This window comes from Amphibalanus amphitrite, unplaced genomic scaffold (genome assembly GCF_019059575.1).
Source record: "Amphibalanus amphitrite isolate SeventyFive unplaced genomic scaffold, NRLGWU_Aamphi_draft 000909F_arrow, whole genome shotgun sequence".
In the NCBI taxonomy this organism is placed as follows: Eukaryota; Metazoa; Arthropoda; class Thecostraca; order Balanomorpha; family Balanidae; genus Amphibalanus; species Amphibalanus amphitrite.
Genome location: NW_024882403.1, coordinates 139,527 through 155,747, shown reverse-complemented (window position 1 = coordinate 155,747; position 16,221 = coordinate 139,527). Strand labels below are relative to the sequence as shown.

Sequence of the window (16,221 nt, the reverse complement as noted above, 5' to 3'; positions counted from 1 at the left end):
ATTAATTATGCGAAGTAAACTCGCACCCAAAATTTCAACTCAAGAACAAAAGCTCTGCGACGGTCGATAACTAATTATGAGTGATAACACCCAGTGTACTGAGGGACACGCCATTCCCTAATCCCTTTCGATCGTTGTCAGCAATCCAAATCGTGATCAGTTATCTCTGCAATGGCTCTCGGACAGCGCTACAAAACCGGCCTCAGATCGGGCATGCCCACGGGGCATGGGTCACGTGACCGTGCGGCGGACGCGTCTCGTCTTTCACTGTTCGTCGCCCCGGGCGAGGCGCCCGTCGCAGGTGACAGCACGCGTCGGCCGGCGGCCATAATCGGACGTCTGAAAGCATCCGGTGGTGCGTGAGGTGCTGTGAGGTGCCGTGAGATGCCTGTCTGTGGGTGCGATAGGACAAGGACGGTGCAGTAACCAAGACTTCAGTGGTGTAACAAAATTTGAGCACTTTTGTGTTGAGGAATATCTGAAACGAATCAGAATGAGAATTTAACAAAGATTGACAGAAAGGAGAACATGGCAAATTGCGAAGGTAAGTTGGCACTGCCATTTTTAAGCATGATCCTGCTTTTACTTTGAAATATTATTGACGAAGCTTGAATCGGTAACTGTGATGCGGGTTGTCCCGTATAATTTGGAATCTCTATGGCGGATGGTTCATATGTGTTAACCCTATTAGTGGCAGGCTCTTGGCTACCCCATATTAGTGGCAGGGGGGGGGGGGCTGTTTACGACCCCCCCTTGATATCTCGAGATCTAATGGGCCGATTTTCAAAATTCAAACGGCATTCGATTTCGCTCAACGTGATCTACATTTCTCAAAAATAAAAATTAAAAAATGTCAATAGGGGGGGGGGGGGTAGAGGGGGGTAAAAACGGGCAAATTGCAGATACATTTTAGACTGTTTATCACGGCCAGGTTTCTGAACCAATCTTAACGCAACTTTTGCCGATCGATAGAGAATGAACCAGGAATTCACATGGATCCTAAAAATATGCATTTTCAAAAATCATAGGCGGATACAGATCATTGAAATTGGGGGTACACAAAAAGTAAAGTAAATAAGGTTTTTGTTGGTACTGTTTCTAAAAAGGGTGGCAATGGTCTTGTTATGTTACAGTTTTCTTATGAGAAAACGACTACAATTGTATTGGTCATGCATAGGCGGTGTCAGGGCACCTATGTTGGGAGGTAAAACATAACCCCCCTTTTTGGACGCCTGGATCCGCCTATTATAGCAAAAACGTGTCAAAAGAGGATGCACAATAACTTTGTATATGTTATCACATGATACCTTTCATTCAATGTTCGTAAAACTGGTGTATTTAGTTATAATACATCAGCATCGTGATCTTCGCCCCAAATGACTCGCTTCACGAATAGGACCCCCCAATTCCCAGTGCTCTGGAGCCGCCCCTGGTAAAGGTATGAACTTGAAATTTTCAGGGAATGTGCCGGGTGCCCAGTTTAGTTTCAGGAAAAGTCAGAAAATTTCAGCATCGTAGCTTCAGCAGTTTCGGAGATATTCCCGAAAAACCTGAGGGGTGGATAAAAACAACCCCCCCCCCGCCACTAATAGGGTTAAGTCCAGCTGTCCTGTCCTGTGCGCCAGCCGCCAGGACTCAGCTCAGGGGTTAGCTGGGAGGGGGGGTGCCTGTCGCCCTTAATTCTGGTAATCACGCCTCGCCCACCATAAGAATTACAGAAAGATACTCCATAGAAAAACAGCAGTGAAATGACTTTTGTCGATCGAGTCGATTTCAAATTGTCCGATGCGAAGCACCGCGCTGGCGAAGCCTGCTGTGCTCCCCTGACATCTACAGGCTAAATTGGAAAACTCTAGTTGCTATTCCGCCCGGAGGGGCGTTGTCTGTGCCCGTTTGTGCGGTGTTCTGTTCAGTGCTCCTACTGAAATTGACTAAATAGGACGAGTCACGAGCTCCCGCGCTAAAAGTCTGAAATCTATCTGTTCTCCGAATGTGTCCGTTCTCTGTATTCTCAGGATTGGGCTTTATCCTTGATTGTTGATCCGTCCAAGCCATCCTCAGGACATGTTCATCTTTGTCCCCACTCACGCTCCCTCTCCGGGCTGGCGGTAACCCAACCCACCTGACAACCGGTGGATGAAGTCGGCTCCACACCGGACCTGTAATTCCTCTCCGGGGTGACCGTTTGGGAGGCGGGCGGACTGTCCCAATGGGGCAGTCCAGTCTGGCACCCAGACGGTCTCGCCTCCGCGGCTCACTGTCGGTGTCCCGCACAGCCCAATGTCTAGGTACGCCCTATCCTAGCATCCCATAGCTCTGCAATGGTCTTATATGGCCGAAAGAGCCTGCTCCCAGGAAAACATACAAACAAACAAAACAGAACATGATTATTGATAAATATTCCCTGTCTGGGACGACCCCGCGGGGTCACTCCACCCAGTCAACTCAACCGGAAGGCGGGGAGGCTGCTGCAATTGGAATGGATTGCACTGCCGGTTGGCCGTTTCATTCAGCGGCTGAGCCTGAATGGCCTGTCCCTTCGGGACTAGTGATGTAAATTACAGAAAATCGGAATACCGATACCAAACCAAATTCCAACCAAAACCATCAGTAAATACCGAAACCGAACCAACTTGAGAAGATGAGGAAAATACCAACTTTTTACCGAGTTTTCAACCTTGTATACATGCAAGGGTTCATAATACCAACAAAATACCAAAAGCAATCGGATTGAAATACCAAATACCAACTTGGTATCGGTTTGGTATCGGCATACCAAAAAGTTGGTATCCGATTGACATCACTAATCGGGACACTCCAAATGTTTTTTTTTTTTGTGCGTTGGGAAACCTATTGCAACCCCACTCCGCACTCGGCACTTATGTCTCAAAGGCGACGAAGATGGTTCCTACTCCGGTTTCTCTCACTCACTCTTCTGTCTCTCCCGCCACCCATCTTCCATCTCTCCCATCACCCTCTTGTCCCTCCCGCCACCCCCGTCTCCCTACCCACTGTCTCAAGCCCAAGCCTGAAACAGACTCTTTCCGCAGTCAGGAAATCGCATGCGAGAGCCTATTCAAATACATGGAAGCACGCTCGCATCAATCGCACGCACCTCCCGCAAGCGATTGATGCGAGAAGAATTACAATGTATTTGAATAGGCTCTCGCATGCGATTTCCTGAACGCGGAAAGAGTCTGTTTCAGCCTTCAGCGCCGGGGGAGGGGGAATGTCTCGGGCCGGGCGGGGAAGTGTCTTATCGGCCGGCGGGGAAGTGTCTCAGCGGCTGGCGGGGGAGTTTCTTATCAGCGGGCGGGAGTGTCTGAGCGGCGGCCGGGGGAGTGTCTTATCGGCAGGCGGGAGAGTGTCTTATCGGCGGGCGGGGGAGTGTCTTATCGGCGGGTGGGGAAGTGTTTCAGCGCCGGGCGGGGTAGTGTCTCGGGGCGGGCGGGGAGTGTCTTATCGCCGGGCGGGGGAGTGTCTCAGCGCCGGGCGGGAGTGTGTCTCAGCGGCGGGTGGGAGTGTCTTATCGGCGGGCGGGGGAGTGTCTTATTGGCGGGCGGGGAAGTGTCTCGGGGCGGGGGAGTGTCTCACCGGCAGGCGGGAGTGTCTTATCGGCGGGTGGGGAGTGTCTTATCGGCGGGCGGAGAGTGTCTTATTGGCGGACGGGGAGTGTCTTATCGGCGGGTGGGGAATGTCTTATTGGCGGGCGGGAGTGTCTTATCGGCGGGTGGGGAAGTGTCTCGGGGCGGGCGGGGGAGTGTCTCGGGGCGGGGAAGTATCTCGGGGCGGGTGAGGAAGTGTCTCGGGGCGGGTGGGGAAGTGTCCCGTGTCCCAGGGCGGGCGGGAAATGTCTCAGCGCCGGGCGGGGAAGTGTCTCAGCAGCGGGCGGGAGTGTCTCAGCGGCGGGCGGGGGAGTCCCCTGGCCGCCGATAAGACACTCGTCTCAGCGGCGGGTGGGGAGGTGTCTTATCGGCGGCGGTCTGTCGTCACCGAGCGACACAAACGGCGGTCAGTTCCGGACCGGTCGCGGTCGGAGCTCGGACCGACACCGACCGACGCCATCCATTACGCCCATTACGTCCATTACGTCCATTATGTCCATTATGAGGCGGCGCTCTTCCGTGTCTGGCCGATTCGGCGGTAGATAATGGCTGGTTATTGACAGCGCCTAAGCACGTGCGGCTAACAATCACTGTCTCCGCTGTTCCGGCGAGTTCCGGTCGTCCGTGTTCTTCCTTTGTCAGCCCCGAGGCGGTGGCACGGTACCGCTTCGGAAATGGATGGTCCATGAGACGCGATAGACGGACGAGGTGCGAAGCTACAATCACGCCGCCATGGAAAATATGGCATGACGCGCTTGACGTTAGTGCTTTTTATTCTCAGTAACAATACTGGCGTTCTTGGCGTTTATAATTTATTTTCATCTATCTTCATGGCTCGCGCCCCTAAGGTAGGTATACCTACGCATATCTGCAAATGAGCAGGATTACAGTAATGCAGCTTTTTATCCATTACCACAGTATTCGCACTCTGTACTCAATCGTAAACAAATAATAGGTAAAACAAAAATGTATTACAAAGCATGACTGTACAAATCAAGTCTCAACACGAACGCGACATGCTCCCAGACCCGGAAACAAGCATCTTGACTATCTGACACAATGACTATCGCAGCACCCCTGACTTCTGAGACATGTTGATTCATGAAAGACAATATCCGGTCCATACACCGTTGACAACAAAGCACATTTACAAACAGCTTTACACATTTGGTCAAACATTTGATAATATTTTACACATTTCCAGCGAAAGACAAAGTAGCTCGACTCTACCCGAGTCGGACCCGGGTACACATTTCAAGAGCCTGTCCAGTGGCGTCTCTTGTGGTTCTCTTCAGACCTCGGTCCACTTGTAGGCACCTGTCTGAGCGCACCCGTCCATCTTCTCCGAGGTCAGCTGGTTCGACTCTCCGTCTGGGCTTCCTTTCTCCTCGTCTTCATCGATGATCTCGAATCCGTTCGAGTCCTGCGCGGGTTTCTTCAGCCCCCAGTAGAGCACCAGGCCGCCGACCGGCAGAAAGGCCGCCGCCGAGCCGACCAGCATGGGCACGAAGGTGGGGAACCCGAACGGGGCCAGCGCCGCGGCGGAGCCGACCAGCGCGGCGCACCAGACGGCGTCGGCGGCCGCCCAGACCAGCAGAGGCCAGCGGCGGCCCAGCAGCAGGCCGACCAGCGCCGGCGGCGTGGCCACCGCCAGACCAGCGCCCGCCACCGCCTGCGCTACGTAGGAGGTCCACAGCGGCACCTCCAGCTGCTCGACCGTGTAGTCGAGGATGATGGTCGAGCGGCAGACAGTGGGCGAGGCGTCGACCACGTCCTCCCGGCCGAGGCGCCGCTTCTTGAACTGATTTTGGCGACAGTAATGCTCCTCGGTGAGACCCGGGTCGGTGATGTGCCTCACTGCCAGCACCGCCCACACCACGGCGAAGAGCATGCTGACGTAGATAATGACGGCGACCACGAGCGGCGTCACGCGCGAGCGCCGGCAGGCGACGCGATCGCGATGGAACATCATCACACGCAATGAATGAACCATCGGTCCGGAAATAAAATCCCCACCACTGCTCACTAGCACTCGCAGTAGTCGGAACACGTCACCAATTCACCACACAGACAATCGCGGAATTATTTGCGCACCGCTCCTCACCCTCCGGCGGCTGGAGCGCAACTGAAAAATATCATCAATCGTCGGCTGCGCATCTCCGACATGACGGAACTTGACATCAGTTGCGAGACGGCCCGTCAGCTCGCGGGTTCTTCGCGAGTAAAGTGCACATGCCCTGCCTTATGTCCGACGTCTGACGTGATTGAACGTGATCTAAGCCGTGATCTAAGCCATCTAAGCAGGTGAAATATGCGCAGCCAATCACAGTCGGTCGTGACGTGACGTCATGATCATGTTAACCAATCAGCGCTCTGTAATGTGGGACGATCGGTTCATTGATATTGTCTCGCTCAGGGGAGTGGTCGTCGCAAATAAGCACGTGACATCTCGCGTGCTAATGTCATGAGGAAGATCGGGCGCGATGTCTTTAAATGACATTATGACATGTTTGGTCACGCTTTGTCGTGACATGTTTGATCGCACTGTTTTGTTTGTTATCTAGGTCAAGTGCTCAGCCCCGATTATCGAATTTAATATGCGATCCGTGATGCATTTAGTTGAAATGTAGATATAAGGCTTTGATAAGTGAGTAAAATTTTGAATTATAATCTGTTAATATAATTTCGTCATTTAATATCATATAATATATTTAATTATTTAATGAATTAATATCATATCATTTAATCATGAATCAAGCTAGACGTAATCGTATTGCTATTTTATCATGCATGCTGCTAAATTGGTTCAAGGCAGCATGTTATTATAAATTAAACCGCGAGTAGGTAGAGCAAATCTTTTAAGCGTCGATCCGATAGGCGAGACGTTTAAAAGATTTTTCTACCTAAGAGCGGTTTAATAATTTTATCCCGTACCGCCGATATGTTTCGTGCGCTTAAAGGGAAAAATACATTTTATGTAAAAAAAAAATACGACATAATTCAGACTATGTAGACGAAATGTCTACTAGACGTTTAACAGTTTGTTAATCGTCTAGATGTTTAACAGATCAGTTAAACGACATCTGATAATTTTCTCTCCTTGCACGTGAAGCAATTGTAAACACTGTCTACGGTGCGGGATAATAGTAATTATCCCGCACTATCGGCGAAAAGATATGAAAGATATCGGCGCTACGGGATAAAATTATTAAACCGCTCGTGGGTAGAATAATCTTTGAAACGTCTCTTTGTTTTACCTACTCGCGGTTTAATATATATTAGAATGTCGCATGGCAGGCATTAATTATATAAAACAATAGGTATTTGATTTGACAAGGAACAAAGAAGCAAACAATGAAAAATGGACAAAATCACCTTCCCGATCTCACCAACTATAGACGTTATAGAAAAAGAAAAAAAACTCCACAATCGACTGGCGACGATTATGGCGATTGATCGTCTCCCATTGACCGTCGCTCCATTGTCGCTGTGTATCCATTACCATCAGACTCGTCGTCCATTATTCTTATGACTGGCCGTGTCGTGGCTTGCTGCCATCGGTTCGACCAAAGCGGTGGGATGCGAGCGAGAGACGCGATATTCTCACTGAATTGGATTAGGGTAGGGTATACGGTAGCGTGTTAATACTAGCGCGACATAAATAATTTACAGTGAAATGTATTACGCAATACTTTTTGACGCACAAATGCTCTTATTGTGATTGTTTCTCATTTGTCATTCCCCAGTGCGGCAGCAAACGTGTGAGTCACCAGCCTGGCTGAGCTCGGGGCCGCCAACCATGTCTGTATTTTAATGACGTCATTTGTATCCCCAAAAAAGACACCTCGCGCGGCCGACAATCCGTCCCCCGGGCCCCGAGCGACACATGCTGCGGCCTTTCCCATCGATCACGATTTAAATTCAGTTCGTTGGCGGGGCGTTAAAGGACTAATGAATATCAGCTGAGGGGTGGTGACGCGCGCGACATCCCTGACACCCCCCCCCCCTGCGGCGGCACCCCTCGCTGACCTGTCATGTACCCTTCAGCACCCCCTCAGCACCTCGGGGGGGGGGGGGGTAGGCGGCTCCCCTTCCCTATCGATCACCGCTGCACGGCAGACCGGTGCACTTTCGTGAGAGCTCGCGGGGATATAGCACGTGATGAGCTGTGAGATTTTTTTTAGGCAAGACTGGGTAACAAATTAACGAAGCAACCGCTGGCGTTGAGGCATCGACGTCTCCTCAATACGGTCTGCATGGGGCCTACACTGAGTGACCGAACTCGACGAACTCTAAAATTCGAAGCTTGGAAGTCAAAGGGCTTGGGTTTGATCTCCATTTTCCAAACGCTCTGTTCAGTATTCTTTGAGTTCGGGCTGCCTTGCTGCGGGTGCAGCATGAGCGTTTCACAAGTATTTATTCCACCTATAGGCATCCTCAGTTCGCATTAGGTATTCCTATCTTTTGGCATTCGATCGAAATGCACACTGCATTCATGATTCATTGCATAATGCACAAGTAGATACCTCTCACCTCTGGCCATTCTAAAAGAGACATATTTTCCCTAGTGAATTTGCAGATCTTAATTATCTTCCCTTGAATAAGTATACAAGCATAATAATTTCTAGAAATATCCTGATGGAGGAATATATACATCAAAACGATTGTTTATATTAAAAAATATTATTTTAAAACGATAGGGAATAAGACGTGAGCTATTAAACGATTATTTACACTAACCCAAATCCTGCAAACTGTGATCAATTATAAGTGCCTATAGCGCCAAATCCGACCAATTATGAGTGCCTACAGTGCTGAATCCGAGAGACTAACTAATCATTTGCAGCCTGTGTCACGATTCCGTGCCTCCGCGATGAGCGTGCGCTCACACTTCCACATACATCACACTAATACGGCTGTCACTGGAGGAGCAACCATCGATTTAACACTCGACGCTTATTTACGACACAGCGGCGCGCATATAATTAGCCGCATACAAACCCTATTGTCGGTAACGCAGAGGAGCGCAGTGATGCGCTCAGCTATACCCCTGTGTTTGGTCGATGTTGGCACATGCTATAGTTCGGCTTTGTTTCCTCCAGCCGACCAGCGTCAGTGGGGAGATCCCCAGTTGTCAGACTAGCGGCAGTGGCGACCACCTAGCCATCGGCAGACTGCAGTGTCAGTGATGAACCCCCTTCCCACTCCGATCAGCAGACCTCATTGACGGCACCTCTCTGATCAGCCACAAAACAGCGGCGCTAATCTCTCCCGGTGACTGATTGTCGGATCTCGCCGTGTGCTGACGGATGTAACGCCGGATTATCACAGCTCGGCACCTCGTCCGATCCGCCGTCCACACCCCGCAGCTGCTCCGGCAGCAGCCATTCGCGGCTGTTGGTTTCATTATCCGCCTGGCCGCGTCGGGAGGCTGCCTCGCGGTCCCCCAGCGCTGTGGTCTGTCTCGTGGATCCGGGCCTCTCCCTTCGGCCCGTGTTGTCCCCGCGCGCCGCTACCCTTCCCTCCAGTCGGCGGAATTGAGCCAGCACAGCCAATCAGACGATTAGCGACGTGAGCCGGACCGGACCTCTCCCTTTCTGTGCGCGTGCTGAGTGGACACAGACGCCCCGCACGCACCCTGCAGACATCTCCCTCTTATCCACCCCACCCCCACCCTAACCCACACCCGCGTATATGATCTGTAACCGCATAGCCGGGCACAAAGTGCCGCAAACAACGACCCCAGTGCAGTCTGCATTGTGGCGAGGGGAGCGCGAGGGCTGCTGTCCGTCGATTGGCGAGGGACCGACGCGAGGGACGACGGAGACGTCCGACGCCGGAAGCTCCTGGAAAGGGCTCCGGAAGGGCGCGCGCGGCTCTCGGTCGGGAGACGCCGGCGGAGACAATCATCGCCGGGAGATGGAGACCATTAGCGGCCGCGATGATTGGTGAATGGAGATGGAGACGGAGACGTGAACAGAGACTGAGGCAGAGGAGATAGACGGAGCCTGATACAGAGATGGGGACATAGAAAGAGACAGATACGTAGACAGACCGAGACAGAGACGGAGAAGAAAATACATGCAGAGACAGAGACGAAGACAGAGACAGAGACAGAGACAGAGATAGAGATAGAGATGGAGACAAAGACGGAGACGGAGACGGAGACATAGAAAGGGACGGATATGGAGACAGACATGAGACAGGAACAGAGAAGGAAATGCAGACAGAGACCGAGCAGAAACGAAGACAGAGACGGAGACGGAGAAAGACTGATATGGGAGGGAGACATAAATGGAGACGAAGACGGAGACGGAGTACGTTCCGAAGACTGGGATGGAGGCGGTCACGAACAGCGCGAATGACGAACCGCTTAGAACAGGTGTGGGATATATTCGGGTTGAGTTGCATGGTCTGTTACCACAGCTTTATGCATCGGACGCTGAAGTTTTTAGCGATGCATCTTGGATGAATATTCAATATTCTTGAATGTCCGCTGCTCTGCAAGACTTTTTTGATGTCACGCTCATTAAGTGAAATTGTACTTCGATATTCAGCGGCATGCATATTGCATAGTACTGGACTAAAAAAGTATGGTAATCAGCAGCAGCCAGCAACTGACGAAGTCTGTGTGTTTTGTCTTAGCTTAGCATTAGCGAACTGTGTGAGGGACAGGCCTGTTGAACTTCACACGGAGATTTGCTCTTAAGAAACATTTTTTAAAGGCTTAATTAAACTCGCAAATGAATTGGCTAGAAATAGTGTAACGAAGAAATACGAAGGCACGCACTACCTACATAGGTTTCCTCTTCGTATTATCGAGAGTCCGTGACTTGTGTTGACAGAAGAGTTGTTTTCATAGAACCATTATCACATACGCATAAGATAAAATGATCGTTTGTTCCAAATGTTGTTAAATTCACTCTTGGATATGCATATATTAACACTCCCCTCTAATTGGCTCTCTGCTGGGTTAACACCCCTCCCCCCCCCGTCTCCACACCTGTCTACCTCTCCCCCCCCCCCGGCCCCGGCGGCACGCACGCACAGGGCCCATTTCCGTCGAGCGGGGCGACCGCCCGTGTGAGGCACCCCGCACGCAACGGCGACTGATTTCATTGTCAGCCCCCGGCCGCAGTAATTGACCCTTTCTGCCCCCGCTGTGCGTACTTACCTGTCCCCTCATCCCTTCGGTGGGTGAGGTTGGGGATTGGGGTGTTTCTACGTCTCAAAGGTGGAGTTGGATGAGGGCCGCGTACCCACCGAAAACCACTGTTTATGTATGTATTCATTAACATAACTGCTATCGAATATCCATGACTGCATTTGCCAACCACTGAGAGATAGCGGGAAAAAGCCGACCCTGGCAGGACTCGAACCTGCAGTCTTCGGATCCGGAATCCGACGCCTTATCCATTAGGCCACAGGGCCACGGGCTGTTTTTTCCCCTCCTTCGTTGTAACAATCGACCCCTATCCAACTGTCAGCGTTTATTTTCTGTTGACCGTGAAAATCCGGCCCGTGACCGTCTTTATAAGCGGATCCAGCCGCCACTGAAAGGCAGGGCCTGTAACTGTGTTGTTACGTTTTCCGAGATTGTTTAAATTATGTCGGACGGAGGACGGACTGCCTGCCCTGCCATGTCGCATCCGTCTGAAGCTGTCCGTTCCAATCGCTCAGTCATTTCGCTCAGCTTTGGCAATTTGTGCCAATTTTGAGATGGCTTGCTCCCAGCATTTACGGAAGCTTACCGAAATTATTTTCCGATGGGCTTCTCAACCCGCCTCTTCTATAAAATATGGCGTGAGCCATGACAAGGACTGGACCATAGTCGCGGGAACTACTTTCAGACTGGGGGGCACACCATAATGGAGATGAACCTAGGGTACCCCCAAATCTAGTTTTCTCACCGGTTTAGGCCACTTATTTTTCATCCCTTGGCTTTTTCAACAAAAAAGAAAAAACATTTGCAAAAAAGTGCAGTATTTCGTCTCAAAGTTGTGGGGGCACCGCCCCCACGGCCCTAGAGTTGGGGGGGGGGGGCAAGCTGCCCCCACTGCCCCCCCCGGCTCCCGCGCCTATGGACTGGACAGCATTTCGCCTCGCTTACCATCAGACTTTTCGGATGGTTGGCTTTCGGGCGCGAACCGAGGCCACTAAAACTGTGGACGAGGAGGCGGGCGATCACAAACAAGGCCGTTCCGAGGTGCTGATCGAGCTGCTCCGTCAGCACGGGGACGCACTACGGCGCGTCTCCGGTCACTGGTTCAACAGATGGATTACCGTCCGAACCGATCACCGACGTCACACCAGCGACTCAATCATGATCGCGACGACGGCGGCGAGGTCCATAACGGGCGCCAGATTCGCCGCAAATGTGCCGCCGCGCCATAAACCGGCGCGGAATGAACCCGTTAGCGCGCCATTTCGACACCATTATGTCTGAAATACCGGGCCGGCCGGTGGGCTCCGTCAGCGTGGGCCTTCATGGGTCGGTGATCGGTCCTCGGGGAGCGATCGGCCGCGACCCGACCGGGCGACACGACTGACTGGTGACCCACTGAAGGCCTCAGGGTCAGCGGGTGGCTCATAGTGCCGATAAAGACTGTTTTTGTGTGATGGAAAGCTGTAACTAAAGTCTTTAAGAAATTATATTCGACCAAGAAAGGTGCCCAAAATCAAGCATCAAAGCTGCACCGCCTACAACATTTGCAAACTTTTCCTTTCATGCCTACAGAACCAGTCATTAGTCAATACCTCGCCTTATCAGTTATCACCTACCTACTGTGTGCCTAGAGCGTGCGCCTCTGACCTCTTATGTTGTATGATTGACGTGCCAAATGATCGCTGTCGATTGCCCTACCCTCAATTAGCTCTTCTCCAGCTCACCGAGCCTTGTCTGCATGTAATCTGATACTCCGCCCTCGGCTGAGCCCGCCTTCAATCAGCTCACAGCCTGTAAAATACCGACGAATTTGACGCGTGTCGGCATGTCTCGATGCCTGTCGGCTGTCGGTACTTCTTTGTTACCGACCCCGACCCCGACCGCACATTGATATGCGTGTCCGCACGTGAGCTGTGGTCAGTGGTCACGAAATGTTTCGGTTATGTACGCAGTTGTAAGATATTAATGCGCAACACATTGTGTTCACTGTTCAGTCCTGTGCCTACTTGAGTCTTGACGGGAGCTATCAACTGTGCTAAGAGGTTTGGCTGCAGTGCATGATTGCTCGCATTGATAAAATCAATGGCGATTTTTACCCGCGCTTATTGCTCCACTCCGATCATACGGAAAGACATTAATGATCATTGCAAATCCGATTTCAGAAGTAGGTAATGTTTTTTTATAAATTTAGTCCGAACCTTTTGATAGGAAGGATTCTCAAGGACAGAGCCACCGCTAAGCGAAGCTTGTTGCGGTGACCCTTCCCTCTACCCTCCGATCGCGCTATTCCAGTTCCATGGCAGAATTTAGAGTCCAAAGTTTAACGTGCGCACATAGCCGCGCACGGCCGGTCCCCTCACTGACTTCGCCTGGCTACGGCCTGCCACCAACCGCAAACATACCTTTGTTTTGTTGGGTTAGGCCCTTTCGGTCCAATGAGACCATTTTAGAGCCGGGAGGATGATAGGATATAGGGGGAGACATCATGGTCTGGGCAGGCACCCTAGTGAGTCACCGGGGCTGAGTCCGTCCAGAAGCTAGGCCACCTAGCCCCAAGGTACTTACTGCACCCGGCTACGGGGTGCGCTCCCTCGGGAGCAGCGGTGCCGCTCTAAGGGAGCAGCCCGCATGAGATAAAGTTGCCTGTCCAGCCCGGAGGGGGGTTGCGGTGTTGAGGAGAAGGATTTCAGTATTCTGAGGATAGAAGCACGGAACGGTTGCAACCATACCTGTCAGGAGGCCCATAAATATCAAGCGCCCGTCGCGCTTCGAACCCGGACTGTTATAACCGGGAACGTGTGCTCTCACCACGCGGAGTCCAACGCTCTACCAACTGAGCTACGGGTCCGGCTACGTTTTTATTGTACCTATTGTGTGCATTTTCTTGTAGTGGTCTGTTCTTACCATGCCTAACTAAAGATAACATATTAAAATTGCTGTAAATAGTAAATGCTATGGCTAAGGACTCACGAGGAGCATGTGCCTGTTGCCGTGGGCAAATCATGATTCAGCCATTCCGATATAAGCAGCTATGACGAATAGATTGATGAGTTGAGTGATGATGCCGACATGTTAAATCCATGTTCGATTTGTAAGCACGAATAAGAGTGATGTATTGCTTTGGTGATGTTGTAATTCCCAAAGTCCCGGTCTTACGGAGCCATTTTCCACCGGCATTCCCTTCACACCTACTAGTTATTTCATTTATCATCACATCCATATCTACTGCAGCTATGACTGCAGCTATTTCATTAATCAGATCACCGGACGCTCAGACATGCCATTCGAGAGCCAACATTACCGCGATCACTCATCAAATGACGCTCAGATGACCATTAACTCTCAAATGGCTCCGATAATCCCTTGCCGTTGGCGGTCGGCACGGCGCGGGATATTTCCTCGAGCGTCCGAAATGCCCGCCGGCCATCTCCGGCGCCATAAAGGCCCATGTTCGTCATGGCCGGATGATGAACGCAGGTGATAACTCCACTCATGACCCCTCCCCATTCAACACACACGTTAGGAGGGCGAGCTATTGCTGAAGCCGCCATTTCAGTGTGCTGCAGCAATACGTGGGTAACGTATTGCACACTGCACAGCACACTGAAATGTCGAGTATGAATTGGCTTCGTTATGCAGGTGGAATGATCAATTAATTAAGATGGTAACTGGTCTAGTTTTGATGTCAGCTGTTGTTATGTTCAGCGGAGTTTGTGAGCATGTGTTTCCGTGCAGCGTGTCATATGTGCATCTGTAAATGTCCTTTTGCCCCTGTCTGGTAGTCATTTGTTGAGTTGAGCTCAATGTGTCATATTTTCTATAAATCACTTCTTTTTTCCGTTACACCTACGGTTATTTGTCCAGTTGACCACATTGATCACTGCCCGGATGTAGTTTTTGCACTCCGCTGTTTTAACTCTGTGCTGTGAAAGGTGTAATCACCGATACTAAATCAAACGGCTCAATCGCTTGCCGTGAAAAATTGTTAGCTTTAACGCGACCAGTGACAGAACTTCCGCACCCACTAATTTTCGAAATTGAACACAACGCTAGCAATAGTGAAACGCATGCCATCCCGTAATAAAGGCGATCCAATGAACACATTGCCTGTCTTTTGGCTACCCAACACAGTCGAACTTTTCCAAACGTCATCACAACATAACTGCACACTGCGCAATGTGCATTGACCCTTGCATTGACCGCACTCTCAATGCCGCGACCTTTGTGGTAACGGTGTGATAATGACATCGAGTCCTGTTGTGCACCTGTTCGACCTTGCACATGAATACCGCGATGCATGCAATGTCCAGTAATTTTGTGTTGCTGTTTCAGTCGTCAGTGGGGCCGGGGGTACCGTGATGGGAAGTGCCTGATGATCTGTCATACAGGGGGAAGCGAGTTGGCGGTATGTCGATAGCCGTACAAAGATGAGCAAATTTATCAATGTAAAGAGCTTCCTACTTTGCAAATATCCAGCGAAAATAACGAAAGCCAACAGTAAAGCAGTTATTATTTTGACGGTGGTTGGTCGGCACATCTTTTTGTAGCCAACTTTAGTTGCTCTAGCCAATAATAGTGACGGTGAATTGCAGTGCTGGGAACCGTCCGGGTGAAATATATAACCTAAAATGATCTTCCTGAGAGCGTTAAAATAATAATCTAATCATTGTCCTGCCCAGTGTCGTGCCAATGTCAATGACGATGTCGGTGTCATTGTCAGTGACGATGTCGTTATCAACGTCAAATTACCCGTCAATGGCGAGACGCTGTCAGGCTCAGTGAATCTCTCTCAGCCATCGCTATGTCGGAGACGTGGCAGCAGACACGGGCTTCGCGCGTGCTCGTATTCCCATCGGAAGTGGGTGGGCTATTCGGCGGCACTGCGCGGATAGGCCTTCCTTGGTCGAGAGAGAGAGAGAGAGAGAGAGAGAGAGAGAGAGAGAGAGAGAGAGAGAGAGAGAGAGAGAGAGAGAGAGAGAGAGAGAGAGAGAGAGAGAGAGAGAGAGAGAGGGAGAGAGAGAGAGGAGAGAGAAAAGAAAGAAAGAAAGAAAGAAAGAAAGAAAGAAAGAAAGAAAGAAAGAAAGAAAGAAAGAAAGAAAGAAAGAAAGAGCAGGGATGGATGGACGCCGAGGCGGCAAACCCATGGATGAGGGTCAGAGTGCTTCCTCGCTGCCTCCGTGTAAGGACCTTTACACACTCACAGTGAGGGAAGGTCAAGACCACTGTAAACGGCCCGACCCATTGTTCTTGCCCACTTCTCGACCACCATTTTAACCCGCCCTTCCGGCGTCCCATCCTCAAAATTAGCTCACTATTTTATCAAAGACAGACAAGTCGGACTGTCGCCGACAGTCCATCACAGTCGTCTGCCATTTATAACCGGCAGCCATCCATCCGTGCTGTCAGCTGCGGCTGTCAACCCGTGCGGTCCGCGGGTCCGTCCCGAGTCCC

The 16,221-nt window shown here is 51.0% G+C and overlaps 1 non-coding gene across 1 annotated transcript; it reads right to left on the bottom strand.

Moving 5' to 3' along the window:
- Positions 1 to 10,963: 10,963 nt before the first annotated feature.
- Positions 10,964 to 11,036, bottom strand: Trnar-ccg. The gene has a single exon. It is a non-coding gene; the product is annotated as a tRNA-Arg (tRNA).
- Positions 11,037 to 16,221: the final 5,185 nt, after the last annotated feature.